Source organism: Odocoileus virginianus, chromosome 5, assembly GCF_023699985.2.
Source record: "Odocoileus virginianus isolate 20LAN1187 ecotype Illinois chromosome 5, Ovbor_1.2, whole genome shotgun sequence".
In the NCBI taxonomy this organism is placed as follows: domain Eukaryota; kingdom Metazoa; phylum Chordata; class Mammalia; order Artiodactyla; family Cervidae; genus Odocoileus; species Odocoileus virginianus.
In genome coordinates, this window is record NC_069678.1 from 6,803,955 (window position 1) to 6,821,410 (window position 17,456).

The window sequence follows — 17,456 nt, forward strand, 5'->3', positions numbered from 1 at the left end:
AACCCATAATAAAATAGAACCAAATTAATTCCAAAAGTATATGCAAAGGAGTAAATAAATATCATTACAAACAATGGAAGAAACTTCATGATTTATAGGAATTCACAGTTTAATGATGAGTCTAGTCTTTGAGAATTTCTCAATTGTGAGTGGCCTGTTTTCCTCCTGAACTCCTCTCGGAGGATCAGCGATGATCTGGGCTTAGGTTCTCCTGTGGTGCACAAAATACAAGCGACAGGAGAAATATAGTAGTGGAGGTTCCTGTCTTGGCCATTAAGGGAGGAGAGCTTGTGTAGAAAAGGCATGGCTACCAATCCTCTACATTCTATAGCGAGAAAGACTCGTCCCTGGGAGGGACTTAGAACTACCAACCTTTTGGTTAAAAGCTGAATGCACTAACTGACTGTGCCACAGAGACAATCAGAGGTTATATGTTCTCCTACCTCCCTGCTACCTCGTTCAGATGGAGAGCAAGCACACCCTCTCCACCTCACACTGAGCCACCCGCCTTTCAGTTCAGTCCAGTTCAGTCGCTCAGTCATGTCCGACTCTTTGCGACCCCAAGAATTGCAGCATGCCAGGCCTCCCTGTCCATCACCAACTCCCGGAGTTTACTCACACTCATGCCCATCGAGTCGGTGATGCCATCCAGCCATCTCATCCTCTGTCATCCCCTTCTCCTCCTGCCCCCAAACCCTCTCAGCATCAGGGTCTTTTCCAATGAGTCAACTCTTCGCATGAGGTGGCCAAAATATTAGTTTCAGCTTCAGCATCAGTCCTTCCAGTGAATACCCAGGACTTATTTCCTTCAGGATGGACTGGTTGGATCTCCTTGCAGTCCAAGGGACTCTCAAGAGTCTTATCCAACATCACAGTTCAAAAGCATCAATTTTTCGGCACTCAGCTTTCTTCACAGTCCAAGTCTCACAGCCATACATGACCACTGGAAAAACCATAGCCTTGACCAGATGGACCTTTATTGGCAAAGTAATGTCCCTGCTTTTTAATATGCTCTCTAGGTTGGTCATAACTTTCCTTCCAAGGAGTAAGCGTCTTTCAATTTCATGGCTGCAGTCACCATCTGCAGTGATTCTGGAGCCCCAAAAAATAAAATCAGCCACTCTTTCCAATGTCTCCCCACCTATTTCCCATGAGGCAATGGAACCAGATGCCATGATCTTAGTTTTCTGAATGTCAAGCTTTAAGCCAACTTTTTCATTCTCCTCTTTCACTTTCATCAAGAGGCTTTTTAGTTCCTCTTCACTTTCTGCCATAAGGGTGGTGTCATCTGCATATCTGAGGTGATTGATATTTCTCCCGGCAATCTTGATTCCAGCTTGTGCTTCTTCCAGCCCAGCGTTTCTCATGATGTACTCTGCATATAAGTTAACTAAGCAGGGTGACAATATACAGCCTTGACATACTCCTTTTCCTATTTGGAACCAGTCTGTTGTTCCATGTCCAGTTCTAACTGTTGCTTTCTGACCTGCATACAGGTTTCTCAAGAGGCAGGTCAGGTGGTCTGGTATTCCCATCTCCTTCAGAATTTTCCACAGTTTATTGTGATCCACACAGTCAAAGGCTTTGGCATAGTCAATAAAGCAGAAATAGATGTTTTTCTGGAACTCTCTTGCTTTTTTGATGATCCAGCGGATATTGGCAATTTGATCTCTGGTTCCTCTGCCTTTTCTAAAACCAGCTTGAACGTCTGGAAGTTCTCGGTTCACGTATTGCTGAAGCCTGGATTGGAGAATTTTGAGCATTACCTAGAACAATGCCGTAGTTCAAATAGTGCAATTGTCACTGATTTGAGCACTACAGTATGGAAATTAGCCAGTCTTAGCGAATAACTGAAAGTGAACTTCCAGTACGTCAATGCTGAGTTTTTAAAATGGCAGGCATAGAGTCAAATTCCAACCAGCTGATCATCAAAATCAGGATTTAGAAATACATCTAATCTGATTCATTACATCCAAAGCCTTTGTTGTATGGGTCCTTCGTAGCCACACTTGAATGACATTCCAGATATCTGACCCCTCTGAGAATGTATGCATCAAAGCAAAGTGAACTGGACATGGAAATCACCACTGGCCATGTAAGGAGATGAACGTTATATTGACTTTTAAAAGCGTTAAATCATGAAAACGCTGGTGGGAAGCCAGTGAGTCGTTCGTGTGATTCACAACCTCAGCTTGCGATTACCCCTGTTGCAGTAAGTGAAGAGCAACCCAAAGCCCGTGAGTGAGCTGAAATGAAAGTGGCTCAAGAGTTACATCTGGTTTGCTCTGCTTCACATCAACCAAGTGGATAGTGGGAAATCATGGAAGTTGGTGACTTTATTTGGGTCAAAATCACTGGAAAGGGACAGACCATAAATGGAGACTTATCCTGGAAGGTAAGTTATGCCAAAGCAGCAATAAGAAACGAGACCTTGCCACAAAGCCTGTCTAGTAAGGCTATGGTAATTCCTGAGATGTAAGAATGTGATTGTATAAGAAGTTAGGCAAGAGATGGAATGTGATGTTCGGAGAGACTCTTGAGAGTGGACGACAAGTAGATTCAACGTTCATCGATAAAAGATCAGCCAGATGTTATAGGACTATTTAAGTAAACTTACAAATACTTGGCATGTGGAGCAGCTGACTATTTGCAAAGACCCATGATGTGAATGTTGAGGCAGAGGAAGAGTGTGAGGGAATTGGTTATGATTCAACGCTACATAGGGACAAGGCGTTGGTGGGGGACCCAGGCCTTGTGACGACAGGGGATGGCAGGCTATGCTATCCATGGGTTTCCAAGTTTTCGGAGCATGCTGAGCCTGAACTGAACTGAACACAACATAAAGGCATTATCGAATTAAGGCTAGAGCTGAGGTATAAAATTTACAGTTCTAAGGAATAACCACTAGTCACTAAAGTCAGATAATAAAATATCTAGAAACAAATTCTTGTAATAAATTTCAAAGGAAACTCTACTTCTGAAAAACTCCTGATCAAAACAATTTAGAAGAAAAAATTAGCAGATAATTCTGAATAAAACTGAAATCTAAACTATTTTGACGGAAGAATAAGCTACCGTCATGATTGGAGTGGGAAAGAATGGTCAACACTAAATTCAAGTAGATTTATAATCTTTGCAGCTCCAGCAAAATGCTTGGAGAATGGCTCTACACAAGTCAGCAAAGAAAAACAGAGGAGCAGATGTTGCTCGTATTCATATAGACTAACCAATACTGCCAAATAAGACTTAAAATGAAGTAAAGTGGGAAAATCCTGAATTTCAAATACCTAATCAATAAAGACAAAAGTTGGAAATAAGAAAATAAGAAAAAGGTGGACAGTTCTATAGAACAGAGTGCCATGATGAATAATGGAAGGAGTGTGTTCCCTTTGACAGTGTGAATATAGCCTTGTCATCGAACCTCCCTAGAAAAGAAACTGGACAAAAAAGAGTAAATGCCTTCTGACATGATTAACACATCTCTGTAAGAAATACGGAATCACAAAAAGCTAAGAAGACTATAACAAAATTGGTCCCATTTGGAATCAGTGAGGAAATAAATAAAATTACCACATTAACATGCAAAGATGAGGAAAAAAATTAGAAATGGGGAAATAGGACTAAAAAAAAAGCATTCTCTTACGATAGACAAATAAGATGTTAAAAGGAACAATTTCAGTGAAAAGGGTCTAAGTCAAATGTATGGTTTCAGAAGCATCAGGATAGATTACATAATGAAGCTGAGGTGAAGAATACCATGTCGAACTGTGTTGAAGAAGATCTTACAGCCCAGCATAGAGTCAACATGTTGGATCACTCCTAATACCTAGGAGACTGATCTGGAATTGAAGGTCAAATTTGGGCACTGAGGAAGCCATCACTGGTAAAGACTCAGCTAAGTTTGAGAGGAGATGGAACTAGGTTGAAGCTATTCACAATTCATCATGAACAGGAATGAAGCAATGGAAAGGAGCTGGCACTCATATGTCCAGGTAACATTATGTGAAAATATTAGTACAGTTGGCACATGATTTCTGGATAAGGTCAGTATCCATTCCTAAATCCATGGTAAGGCATAAGCCGAGTGGCAGATGTTCAAATTACTGCACAGTTCGCGCCACTCAATCTCACACACTAGCAAAGTAATGCTCAAAATTCTCCAATCCAGGCTTCAGCAATACGTGAACTGTGAACTTCCAGACGTTCAAGCTGGTTTTTAAAAAAGGCAGAGGAACCAGAGATCAAATTGCCAATATCCGCTGGATCATCAAAAAAGCAAGAGTTCCAGAAAAACATCTATTTCTGCTTTATTGACTATGCCAAAGCCTTTGACTGTGTGGATCACAATAAACTGTGGAAAATTCTGAAGGAGATGGGAATACCAGACCACCTGACCTGCCTCTTGAGAAACCTGTATGCAGATCAGAAAGCAACAGTTAGAACTGGACATGAAACAACAGACTGGTTCCAAATAGGAAAAGGAGTATGTCAAGGCTGTATATTGTCACCCTGCTTAGTTAACTTATATGCAGAGTACATCATGAGAAACGCTGGGCTGGAAGAAGCACAAGCTGGAGTCAAGATTGCCAGGAGAAATATCAATCACCTCAGATATGCAGATGACACCACCCTTATGGCAGAAAGTGAAGAGGAACTAAAAAGCCTCTTGATGAAAGTGAAAGAGGAGAATGAAAAAGTTGGCTTAAAGCTTAACATTCAGAAAACTGAGATCATGGCATCTGGTTCCATCACTTCATGGTGGATAGATGGGGAAACACTGGAAAGTGTGGCTGACTTTATTTTTGGGGGCTCCAAAATCACTGTAGATGATGATTGCAGCCATGAAATTGAAAGACGCTTACTCCTTGGAAGGAAAGTTATGACCAACCCAGACAGCATATTAAAAAGCAGAGACATTACTTTGCCAACAAAGGTCTGTCTAGTCAAGGCTATGGTTTTTCCAGTGGTCATGTATGGATGTGAGAGTTGGACTATAAAGAAAGGCTGAGCACCGAAGAATTGATGCTTTTGAACTGTGATGTTGGAGAAGACTCTTGAGAGTCCCTTGGACTGCAAGGAGATCCAACCAGTTCATCCTAAAGGAGATCAGTCCTGGGTGTTCATTGGAGGGACTGATGTTGAAGCTGAAACTCCAATACTTTGGCCACCTGATGGGAAGAGCTGACTCATTTGAAAAGACCCTGATGCTGGGAAAGATTGAGGGCAGGAGGAGAAGGAGATGATAGAGGATGAGATGGTTGGATGGCATCACCGACTCGATGGACAAGGGTTTGGGTGGACTCCAGGAGTTGGTGACGGACAGGGAGGACTGGCATGCTGTGATTCATGGGGTCGCAAAGAGTCGGACATGACTCAGCAACTGAACTGAACTGAACACAAACATAAATGCAAATTATGAAAATTAAGGCTGATTGCTGAGGAGATAAATCTTCATCTTACAGTTACTAAAAGAATAACAATAACAAAAGCAGATAGAAGTAGAAATTATCTAGAAAAGCAGGAATTTCAAAGTTAAATACAGAAGAGAAAATATAAATGGTTGACTTTGAAAAGACTATTAAAGCTGATAAAACTGTTAAGAGAGAAAAAGGAAGTCATTGCTACTAAACTTGTAGACATAAGGGAACAATAAGTGAATCTCTTAAACACAAATATTTTAGAGGAACTGAATAATTTGTCCCAGTAATGATTTGGGGGTTAGGGGGGGGTGGAATGAACTAGTCTACAAGCACTAAATTGTTTCAAGTAAGAATTTTTAAATCTCCCTGCAAAGAAAGCTCCAGGACTAAAAAATGTTCATTGGAAGAAATGGCTCCTGAGCAAAGAAATTCCAAAAGAATTAAAAGATGGCACATTTTCTCCAATGTATTGTATGAGTTTAGACTAAAGCCAAACTCTCCAAAAAAGACAATGTAACAAACAGAAGTTATAGGGCTGTCATTGCTGAATATAGCTGTAATTTAAAAATACTGAATCAAGTAATGTGTTACAAAAGTATGTGAAAATAAAGAAAAATAAGAAAAAAAGTATGTGGAAAGTGTTAAATACTGAATCAAAATAATATAGTAATAATGTATGTAAGAAGTAGTCACTTAGTCGTGTCCACCTCTTTGGGATCCAGTGGGACATATAGCCTCTCTGTTCATCGAACTCCCCAGAAAAGAACACTGGGACAGGAAGAAGGGAGTAAGGAGTTCCTCCTGACCAATAGATTGAACCCAGGTCTCTTGTATTGCAGGCAAATTTTTTACCGTTTGAATCACCAAGAAAGCTCATTGAATGCTATGACAAAATTGGTCTTATCTTGGAAAATAGTTGATGATCTTTAGAAAATAAATTAATCTAATTAGCCACATTAACTATGTAGATGAGGAAAATAATAATTACTACACAGAATATGGGGTTCCAAAATCACTGTGGACGGTGATTGCAGCCACAAAATTAAAAGACACTTGCTCCTTGGAAGGAAAGCTATGACAAACCTAGACAGCATGTTAAAAAGCAGACACATCAATTTAGTGACAAAGGTCTAGTCAAAGCTTATGGTTTTTCCAGTAAGTCATGCAGGGATGTGAGAGTTGGACCATAATGAAGGCTGAAGGTGAAGAAATGATCCCGTCGAACTGTGGTGTTGGAGAAGACTCTTGACAGTCCCTTGGACAGCAAGGAGGTCAAACTAGTCAATCCTACAGGAAATCAATCCTGAATATTCACTGGAAGGACTGATGCTGAAGTTGAAGGTCCAATACTTTGGGCACCTGAGGCAAATAGCCAACTGGTTGGAAAAGACTCCGATGCTGGGAAAGATTGAAGGCAGGAGGAGAATTGGACAACATAGGATGAGATGGTTGGATGGCATCACCGAATTCAATGGACATGAACTTAGGCAAACTCGGAGAGACAATGAACAGGGAAGCCTGGCGTGCTGCAGTCCATGGGGTCGCAAAGAGTCGGACACGACTTAGCGACTGAACAACTATATATATAGTACTGTTGACACATATTTCCAGGTACAGGATATCCTTCCTGGAACACCGATGGGCTCACAGGACACTCAGAGGCCGAGGTGGCTGACGATGTTAAATTTGTCACAGCGTCCGGCGCACAGACTCAGAGACCTCTCGCCACTACTGCGCAAGACCCCGTCTTCGCATCCCCGCTCCTGTCCTCGCGGATCCCTCCCCTCAGGCTTTCCTCTGCCTTGGGCCGCTGGCGCCTCCCCGGACACTGGGGGGTCGGCCGGGCCGCAGCTGCTGTCTTGATTCCCGCTCCCTGGTGGGTTGTGGCCCATCCGTCAGCCCAAGCTCCCGAGTGCGAATCAGCGACCTGATGGCTCTTTGGGTTGCTAAGACCTTCTGGGAGAAAAACTGAAAACTAACAAGTCCAAATATTCTAAGTCGAAGGCCCACAGAAATACTTACACATTGAAAGGTACGAACACACCAGCGAGGTAGTTGCTGCGCTGCGCTGCCAGCCGCCAAATGCTGCTCCGTATACCCAAACACATCAGAGCTTTGCGAAGCCCCAGGTGAGTCGTCACCTTACAGTCTTCTGTTCAGAACCACCTCGAGGTTTTCAATTCTCCTTTTCTTGCTCCTGGTGGCCGGAACCGCGTAGTATTCAGACCTGACTGTGCACTAGGCAAAACAAGGAGGAAGTGTGAAAAGTACTTGACCAATATGCACCGGCCGGGAATCAAACCCAGGTCTCCCGCGTGGGAGGCAAGAATCCTATCACTGAACCACCAATGCCTTGCCTCAAGCAGTCTTGCCAGCTCTCCAGAAAGAATCTCCAATGACCAAGGGCCTGGTGGTGGGGCAACAAAAGACTTCCCAAATAGGTGTTGTCTTTGGAAGACAGAACTCACAGACTGAAAGGCACTCAAAGCAAAGGCTTGCAAAAGAGAGACAATCAGGCAAAAGCATGCAGTGGGGACCCCCAAATGAAAATATAGAAATATTGGTTTTGTTAGCTCACATTACAGCTCTGAGAATAGACCCCTGAAGAAAAACATTGGAGGTTCATCCAGATCCCTTGTTTATAACCTTAGACCTTCAACTGTCAACCTTAAACTTCACCTTAAAGAGTCTATGCAATGGTCTTAAAGAATCAGAGAAAATGGTCTAACTTGTCAGAATAGGCAAGTCAAAAAATATTTTTAATTAAAAATTTTATTTTTAAGACTTCAAAATATACAAGTTCAAAGGTTACTTTCCATTTACAGTTATTACTAAATATTGGCTATATTCATCATGTCGTACAATACCTCCTTGAGCTTATCTTATACCTAATAGTCTGAACCTTCCACACTCCCAACCTTATGTTGCCCCCCACTCACTGATAATCATTAGTTTGGTCTTTTTATCTTTTTGTTGTTGTTGTTATATTTACTAGTTTGTTGTGCTTTTTAGGTTCTGCCTATAAGTGATACCATACGGTATTTGTCTTTCTCTGAATGACTAATTTCACTCAGCTTAATGCCCTCCAAGTCCATCCATGAACTGCAAATGGCAAAATTTTGTTCTTTCTTATGGCTAAGTAGTATTCATTTGCCTCACTGTATCCTGAGAGAACTTGCACAGCCCAAATCTGAACACGCGTTGTTGCCTAAAGCCACCCAGTATCCCCATATTCCTTCACTAAAATGTCTTATTACCTCTACAACATGTACGCTCCTTCTCCCCCTCCTTATCATCGAGATACCTCTTGCCAATCCCCAAGTCCAGCAACAGTGAAGTAACTTGATGTTCCAGGAACTCTCCCCCTTTCAGGGACTTGCTTCTCTCCACAGGGAGGCCTTTCAAAACTCCCTCTTCATTCTTCAAACTCATCCTCATTCTTCAGGTCTCAGTTCAGAAGTTTCCCCTGGAGAGACTTTCCTGACTGCCGGAATTGAATGTGTGATGTGTCCACTTTGTTTTTGACATTGTGTTCTAACAAAATCACATTTTACTTGACTCTGTCTTCCAAAGACATATTTTCATAAGAAAAAGATTTATATCTCCCCAAAAAACCAAGACTAGGTATGTAAATAAAATATTTTCAAGAGATAGCACAGTGCCTAGCATAGTTTACAGTCTAGAGTTGTTAAACAAGGAAAGAGAGAGAGAGGGGAGCAAATAAAGGAAAGTTGCTCTCTCTCTCTCTCTCTCACACTAACAGATAAAGAAAAAATAAATTTAGCAAGATAGGCAGAATGATTAGTCTGCAAAGCATTGGAACTGCAGCATAACAACTGAAAAAGGTGGAAAATAAAATGATCAAAAATAAAGTTTTGCTTGAGTGTAATGTGGTAAAAAGATCTTGAGTGGATCTTCAGAGTTGAAAACAACTCAAGAGCTGGGAAGGAGAGGAGAAAGGTATGGTGTGGTGTGATGAAGAGAATAAACTTTGGTGTAAAAACTTCACTTATACTTTTGTGTAGGTCTCTGTAAGACACAAGAGTTTGAAAACTGGCCATTTTGATCCTTGAGCTTTTCTAAGGACTTAAAAGATGCTCAGGAGGAGAGAAACTCTGGGGCTCTGCAGTGATTGTGCATGGATTAGTGCTTGGCCTATACCAGGCTAATTGTTTAAAAAAAAAAGAATAAAAAAGGGATAATTTGAACATTAGACAAGGCAAAGGGCAAAAGAAATTTATGTTAGACAGAAGAGTAGCAATCCAGCATCTACCCAGAATCAAATGCAATCATTCTTCTCTGCATGCCCTCCTTGAGTGACCAAAGAGGATGGGGCTAAAGGGAAATCTTGGAGTGAAATTTTCATTTATTCACCCTTTTGTAGGTCTCTCTCAAACACAAGAGCTTAAAAGCAAGGTCATTTGATTCTTGGCCTTTTTCAACAACTCAAAAGAGTATCATATCTGGTTAATCATTAATTCTGAAGAGAATAGATTAAATTCACTTAGCTGTCTACTTGAATAAATTTTTGTTATAATTTATGTTACTGTTATTGAATCAGGAGAGGAGGATATTAAATTGTTTTAAAATTTAAAAAAAAAGAAAGAAAGAAAGAAAAAGAGCCGTAGGAGAAGAGAGGCTTAATTGTCATTCAGATCTTCTGGAGTAACTCAGACACATCTCCATATTTTGAGCCTCCCAACTGTCTCTGGGTCCGGATATGCCTGTTTGGGGAAGAATTGGTGTTTGTCTCAAGAGTGAGGGGAAAGGGTTTGGAAGGCACCAAACCATGGAAGGGCAAAGAGAATGCATCTTAAGTGAGGAAATGAAGTCCAGTATTTTGATTTGAATTTCACATCTTGATGGTGTTTCCTGACCTAAACCTCCTGTACAAACTTCTGTTCTGGGTGTGCTTTTGGGGCTTTGTTCTGCATTTCGAGTAAAGAGGCTTGTATAAACTGATTTTTTAACTGGCTTTGCAACATCATTCCTGTGACTCTTTCTAGTGGTGCCAAGAACAATGCCTCAGAGGGAAGCACTGATGGTTTAGTGGTAGTGTTCTTGCTTCCCATCCAGGGGACTGGGGTTTGATTCCCGACTAATTCACAGCTTAAGATTCTGTGGTTCTTATCCTTTAAGGAACTGTCTTAGTTGGAAAAATCAGTTTTTGCAGCCATGAAGTGCTTCCAAACCGCTAATGCTGCAGACCCCTCCTGTTAGGAGTATGTCTTTGAAGCACCGAGTTTATCTGCTGAAACCTCTGAGGTTTGGAATTTTTGAAACTGAAACTTCATATCCTTTTTCCTATCCCAGTCTCGGACTACATCGCACTATGGAGTTTCATACCCAAGAAACTTAGTGTCAAGCCTAAGGTCACATAGATTTTCTCCTATGCTACCTTCTGGAACTTTTATAATTTAGCATGTTCCTTTTCGGTCTATGAACTATTTTGAGTTACATTTTGTGAAAAATGTAAGGTTTATGGAGATGCACTCAGAAATTGCAGAAGTGAGAGGAGGCAATTTTCTGCAGCTGTTGCTAGTGGCAAATAAGGTTATGGAACCGTGAGTGTTTAGACGTGGTAACTGGCGGCCGTAATCTACTTTCTAGTCACCTTTTCAGTGCTCTTCAGTAGCACTAAATATTCCACTTTTCTATGACCTGCCTCACTGCTCCTCTCCACTCTGGCATACTAAAATCTCTAGGATAGAAATCCATTGGTCTTGCCTTCCTTGACAATTTCCTGTCCATTACTCCTTTTCTTTCAATGAACTTTTATGCTCATATCCACAAATAACTGGTAGAATGGCATTTATATGAGCCTTTCCCAAAAGCTGTAGTTTGAAATTATCCAAATGTCCATTATTTGTGACATAGTTTTATGTTGGCATAATGCCAAAATTAAGGTGTGAGAAATTCAATAACATACATATATGTCAAAAACATCACATTGCTTGTTAATAGCTAGATAGAAAAATTATATATTCATTCACATGAACTTGAAGAAAGAAGCCTCACCTGAATGAGCAGACATCAGAGTTAAGTATCAGAGGATGGATATGCATTACCTGGAAAGTATCAAGGGTCATGCTTGAATGATAAAAATTTTCTGTCTATCCTGGTGACAACTACACATTACAATATTAAAACAGCTGTCCATTAATGATACAAACATTTTGTTCTGTAAACACAATAATTTCCTTTCAGGATAAAGATGGGAGGTGGGATGTCAGAAAATCCCGAGTAGACCATGACCAGTTTGCAGTATACCGTAAACTCTTTAAAATCTGTTTTATTTTGTATTAAAAAAAAGCATGACTGATACTTGAAATATTTCCACCAAAAAACAAACAAAATCCCCGTACAACTAGACAGTTTCTTTCGTGGAATATACATACAAGACTCATTTAGAGCTTGAACCTGGTCTATAGATATTTTCTCTTAAATGGCGAGATCTGGAGCACGTCCAGAGCTCTATAACCTAGTGACCTCCGTTCTCCTGACCCTCCTCGTTTTGGCGGTCGGCGACCAGGCCAAGAGATGCTTCGGTAGATACAATGCAAAACATAAAGACTGCCGTGACTCGGATTCGAACCGAGGTTGCTGCGGCCACAACGCAGAGTACTAACCACTATACGATCACGGCGCGCCACTGTACGGGAGCCGAAATGCAGTATTGCTCTTTTAACTTTGACAAATCCGTTCCAATTACTGTGCTGCTTTGTTGTTGGATAATTGCAGGCACTCCTGATTCTCCCTCACATCTTCCCTCTGTTACGCCCTCTCAAGTCTGTTGCATTTTTCATTTCCCCTGCGTCCAGTCCTCGTCTCTGCATGGGCTTGCAGAAGTTATCTTTGCTTTGTCCTTGCCACCCCGGCTTCATTCCCGTCTCTTTATATTTCTGTTTTGATCAACCGTTCTCAAGCCCTCTTTCTGGCTCCCTTGGCCGGCTGAACGCAGGGAGAAACGCCAGGGGCGCAGACGGTCGAATGAAGGCGGAGCAAACGGGGAGGCAGCCCTGAGCCCACCCGGGGTTCAGCTTCCCTGGGGCCCGCTCGGATCAGGCCCGGAGCGTCTCCGGGGCTCTGCATCGCGGCGAGTGTGGCGCCAGGCGCGGCGGGGACGCTTGGCTGCACTTCTGCTTTCGGAATCTCCCGACCCCAGGCTTCCCACAGGTTTCTCTGGTTTTCGGAGGCCTTGGAGCGGGTATGACTGTTCGGAGAAGGGCGAGTGGCTCCCCCTAGAGGGGAAGGCTTGCTTGCTCTCTAAGGGAATGAGGTGGGGGAGGGGGAAAGGAGCGATACCGCCAGGTGTCTCTGTGGCGCAATCGGTTAGCGCGTTCGGCTGTTAACCGAAAGGTTGGTGGTTCGAGCCCACCCAGGGACGTTCCCTAACCCTTTTAGAACGAAAAGGAGTTGCGGTTATTTCTACCCTGTACATTCCTCTAAAGATGCAGAAGTCCTCCATTACCCTTTTGTTCCCCGAATCTTATGCACAACAGGAGGACATAAGCGAGGACATCACTGATCCCCACGGAAGAGCTCTGGAGGAAAACAGGTCACTTGGAATCCAGGATTCTTCATCTCATCGTTATCCTCTAGGTTCCTTTTAGCAATGAAGTTTCTCCCATTGTTTGTACTAGTATTTATTGAACCCTTCCCATCTAACTCTGAAATTCATTTGGCTTTATGCATTTTCTGTTACAATTAACAGGCATTCATCAATCTTGTGCACATGTCTATAGGATAGAGTTCTGGGAAAGTAACTGCTCTATCATAGTTTTGTATATGGTTTTGTATATGGTTCCATTCTCTCACCTTCGTCGGCCTATTAGCTATAACTGCGTTTTGTTATTTTAGCGATTGCTTTAGGCTTTACAACATACATCTGTAACTCACCACAGTCTGCCTTCATGCCATGTCACACCTTTTTACATTTCTCCCCTGCTGGCCTTTATGCTATTGTCATGCATGTTTACTTTGCCTATATTATAAACTCCACAATCTATCATTGTTACTTTTCTTTAAACTGCTGCATGTTTTTAAAAAGGTTTAAACAGTAATGATAATACCAATAACAATAATAAATGTTGTATATTTTTCCCCCAGATGCCATTTTTGTTGTTCATCAATTTGTGTACATCCTTATTTCCATCTAGTGTGAGTTTCCTTTTTCCTGGAGAACTCCTTTAACATTTCTTGTAGTGTGGTTCTGCTGGTGATAAAGTCTTTCAACATTTGTATGTCTGTAAAATTTTCATTTTTATCTCTCCAAGACTTTGGGAGGGGGGGCGGGGAGAAGAAGTGTAGAATTCTACATAAACTGTTTCCCCTACCTCAATACTTTAAAGATGTTATTCCACTATCATCTCTTTTTTTTCCTAACTGTATATAGCAGAGTTTATTTTCCTATTTCTTGATTCCTTTCAAAAAGTTTTTATTTTTAAATTGGGGTATAGTTAGTGCTCAGGCCTGGTGCACTGGGAAAACCTAGAGGAATCGGGTGGAGAGGGAGGTGTAAGGGGGGATCGGGATGGGGAATACATGAAAATCCATGGCTGATTCATGTCAATGTATGACAAAAACCACTACAACATTTTAAAGTAATTAGCTAATAAAAATAAATGAAAAAAAAATTGGGGTTTGGTTGCTTTACCACTATCTTCTTGTATCCTCTGCTTCTGATGAGAATTCTGATATAATCTTTTTGTTTTCTGGATGCATCTTCTCAGTATCCATGCTTCTTTTGAGATTCCTTCTTTTTCAGTGGATTTGAGCAGTTTCATTACAATGTATTAGGATCCATTTGGTTCCTTGGTTCAGTGGACTTGTAATTTTAATTATGATTGGAATGTTTTCTGTCATTATTTCTTCAAAAATATTTTCTTTCATAAAATTTCCCCCCAGTGTTTTCAGGGACTCCAATTATATTAGACTTTCTAAAATTGCCCTACTCTTCACTTATGCATGCTATTAAAAATTTTTTTGACTGTGGGAATTTCACTCTGGATATTTAAAAGTTGATTGTGGCTTTGTGTTCCATAATCCTTTTTTTTTTCCCCCTGCAATGTCTCATCTGTTTGCTAATTCTAGCTGGTGAATGTATCATCCCAGATATTTTATTTTTCATCTCTGAAATGTGGGTCTCATCTTTTGTCTCTGTTCTACATCTCTCCTCAACTGGACTTATGTAACAGAGTCATAATAACTATTTTAATATCCTCTCTATAATTAAAAGTCTGGTTCAGTTTGAATTGATTGGTTATTTTCCTCCTTATGGGATATATTTTCCTGCTTCTTTGCATGCTTGGTATTCTTTGGATGCCAGACATTTTCAAAGTTTTGTTTTGGGGAAACTGGCTATTTTGGCATTCCTATGAATCTTGAGATTTATTCTGGTGGACAGTTAAGTGACTTGTAATTACTTTCATGTTTTTGGACCTTGCTTTTATGATTTTTAGGTAAGTCAGTCTAGAACTGAGTGTTCCCATGAGTGAGGCAAAATTCCTGAGGTCTCTAGCCAATGGTCGATGAATGTTGAGTAGCCCAATATGGCTGGTGAGAGTGAGTAAGATTTTCTGTCCTATGTGAGTACCAGACACAGTTCTATTATCTTTTCAGAATTTCTTTCCTTGGCATCATGCAATTTCTCTGGAAGTAGGCTCTGATCAGAACTCTGTTTACTATTTGAGGGAGATCTTTTTCATATGTCTGGATTCTCTCTTCCATCTCTCTCATCACTGGATCTTTGTCCTGTGAATTCCAGTTACTTTGCTCTCCACAGGCTCTTGGCTTTATCTTCACTATCAAGGACTTGGCCTCAGATCTTATTCCCCATGCCCAGCTTGCAGTCTCTGAAATCAGTAAGCTGAACCAATGGTAGGGCTCACCTTGTTTGTTTCTCATCTCTCTGAAATTTCTCTTTTTATTGCCTATTTCCAGTGTCTGGAAAGCTAGTGTTTCATGTCTTTCATGTCTTTCTTTTTTTTTTTTTTTTTCCCCTTGGAAGCAGGGAAGAAGGGGAGGGTATTTCAAGCAAGAAGATAAATAAGATTTCTGTCACTCCACATTTGCTAGAAGGTGAAGGCATCTTTTTATGTTCCTAGTTGAGCTTCAGTAGGAGTTGTGTTTATTGATATTCCCGTTTATTGTTCCAATCTGATGAAAGATCTTTTTCTTGTCAGTATGACAAGATTTCTATGCATCTATCTGTCCCTCCAAAATGGGGAATGGTGCCCTCCTAAGCAAGAAATACAACAGAAAGGTAATGTGGCCATTACCCACAGACACCCTAATGCATATGTTCAGCAACTAAACCACCAAGATGGTTAGAAAGTCTTCCAACAACTTCCAGTTGTTTTCGTTGTAGTGATGCGCCCTGGGAAGCAAACTCACTCAGAAGGACAGCGTGGATAGTGGAGTACAGTTTATTACACTGGTGGGTCTGAGGCAGAGATTCCTCTTTAGTGAGCTGCTACTGCTGCTAAGTCGCTTCAGTCGTGTCTGACTCTGTGTGACCCCATAGACGGCAGCCCACCAGGCTCCCCCGTCCCTGGGATTCTCCAGGCAAGAATACTGGAGTGGGTTGCCAGTTCCTACTCCAATGCATGAAAGTGAAAGTGAAGCCGCTCAGTCATGTCCAACTCCTAGAGACCCCATGGACTGCAGCCTATCAGGCTCCGTCCATGGGATGACCTCGACCAATTTTTGTGACAACCTTTTATACCCAAAGCGTCCATGCCTAAGCTCACAACTTCCAAATTCTCAAAAGCCCACTCTGGACAATGTTAGTAAGAGATACAATCAGGTTACAGCCATAAATTTACATTCTAAAGTCATCTGAAGATGCAGTTTAGCCTACATCAACAATGGGTATTATTAAGATTACAGAGAGTGATTGATTACATAGTGGACATTGCATTCTTTTTGGCTCCGGGAAGTCTAGGTACAGGGTCAGCCTGGTCTGGTTTCCATGCACCAGGGAGGCCTGCTCTGTACTTTATCTCCATGGCCTCCCAAATATACAGTCCAAAGTTCCCCAAGTGTAAGATGGAGTTCCCTTTCTTTTTAAAATGGAGTCAGTCCAGTCAGGGCAACCTGTTCCTTTCCTTCTTCATTTTCAGTAGTGACCTACATAATTGGGTCCACAGAAGACTGACTAGAATGACTTGAGATTGCTTCCTGCCAAGTAGCTCACTGACTGGAGTTAGGGAAACCACTGGTCTCAGACAGTTGCTTCCTCTCGCCTTTCCTTTGTGAATTGCCTTTTTGCCTTCATTGTATGCACACACTTTAATGACTGGGCTGCCTCCTATACCACGGTGAATTAGCAAACTGATAACTGTCTCCATGTGATTCCTTGACAGTGTTTGACTATCTTTGAAAAACAAATTAGCCTACTTGAGACAAATCGTTAGAACCAAGAATCCTGCTGCTGATAATGCATCATGTGCAGACCTGAATACCAAGAATTATTGGCGCACCTTCCCTTGGTTCTTCTGTTGAATCTCATGAGCATAATTGGGCCCTTTGCCTTTATACACTAACTATGGTTCTTGGACAATCTGTGTGTGTGTGTGTGCGCATGCATTCATGTGTGTACACACATACATGGGTATTTTTCTTTGTCTGTCCCCCTCTGTGCCTCGTACTCTAGGCTGCCCCCAATGTCACCCATTTTTCTCTCCTTTCTTCTGTTTTCTGGGATCTCTCTTTAGAATGCCTTTCATCACTGAACACATATTAGAGGCTTACTAACTGCCAGGCCCTCCTCTGGGAGAGATGCTGCGTGTTGAGCAAACCCAAAGCAAACCCCTACCCTGCTGAGCCCACATCTGGAGTGTAGCAGAAGCATAACAGCTTGGCACTGCGTCCTTTCCACTGTGGCCTCCCATTTCCCTCCCACGGCACTAACAGTGCAAAAGACAAGGAAAACCTAACAAAGAATAGGAAAGAGTGACTCACAATCTAGAAGGAAGGTAGCAAGGAACACACCTACCCCACACATACATTTTTTTTTATTTTATAATAATTTTA

At 41.6% G+C, this 17,456-nt stretch overlaps 2 non-coding genes across 2 annotated transcripts; one reads left to right on the forward strand and one right to left on the reverse strand.

Moving 5' to 3' along the window:
• Nucleotides 1–11,994: 11,994 nt before the first annotated feature.
• TRNAH-GUG (transfer RNA histidin (anticodon GUG)) lies at nucleotides 11,995–12,066 on the reverse strand. The gene has a single exon. It is a non-coding gene; the product is annotated as a tRNA-His (tRNA).
• A 667-nt stretch (nucleotides 12,067–12,733) lies between these two features.
• Nucleotides 12,734–12,807, forward strand: TRNAN-GUU (transfer RNA asparagine (anticodon GUU)). Its single transcript has one exon. It is a non-coding gene; the product is annotated as a tRNA-Asn (tRNA).
• The last annotated feature ends 4,649 nt before the right edge of the window (nucleotides 12,808–17,456 follow it).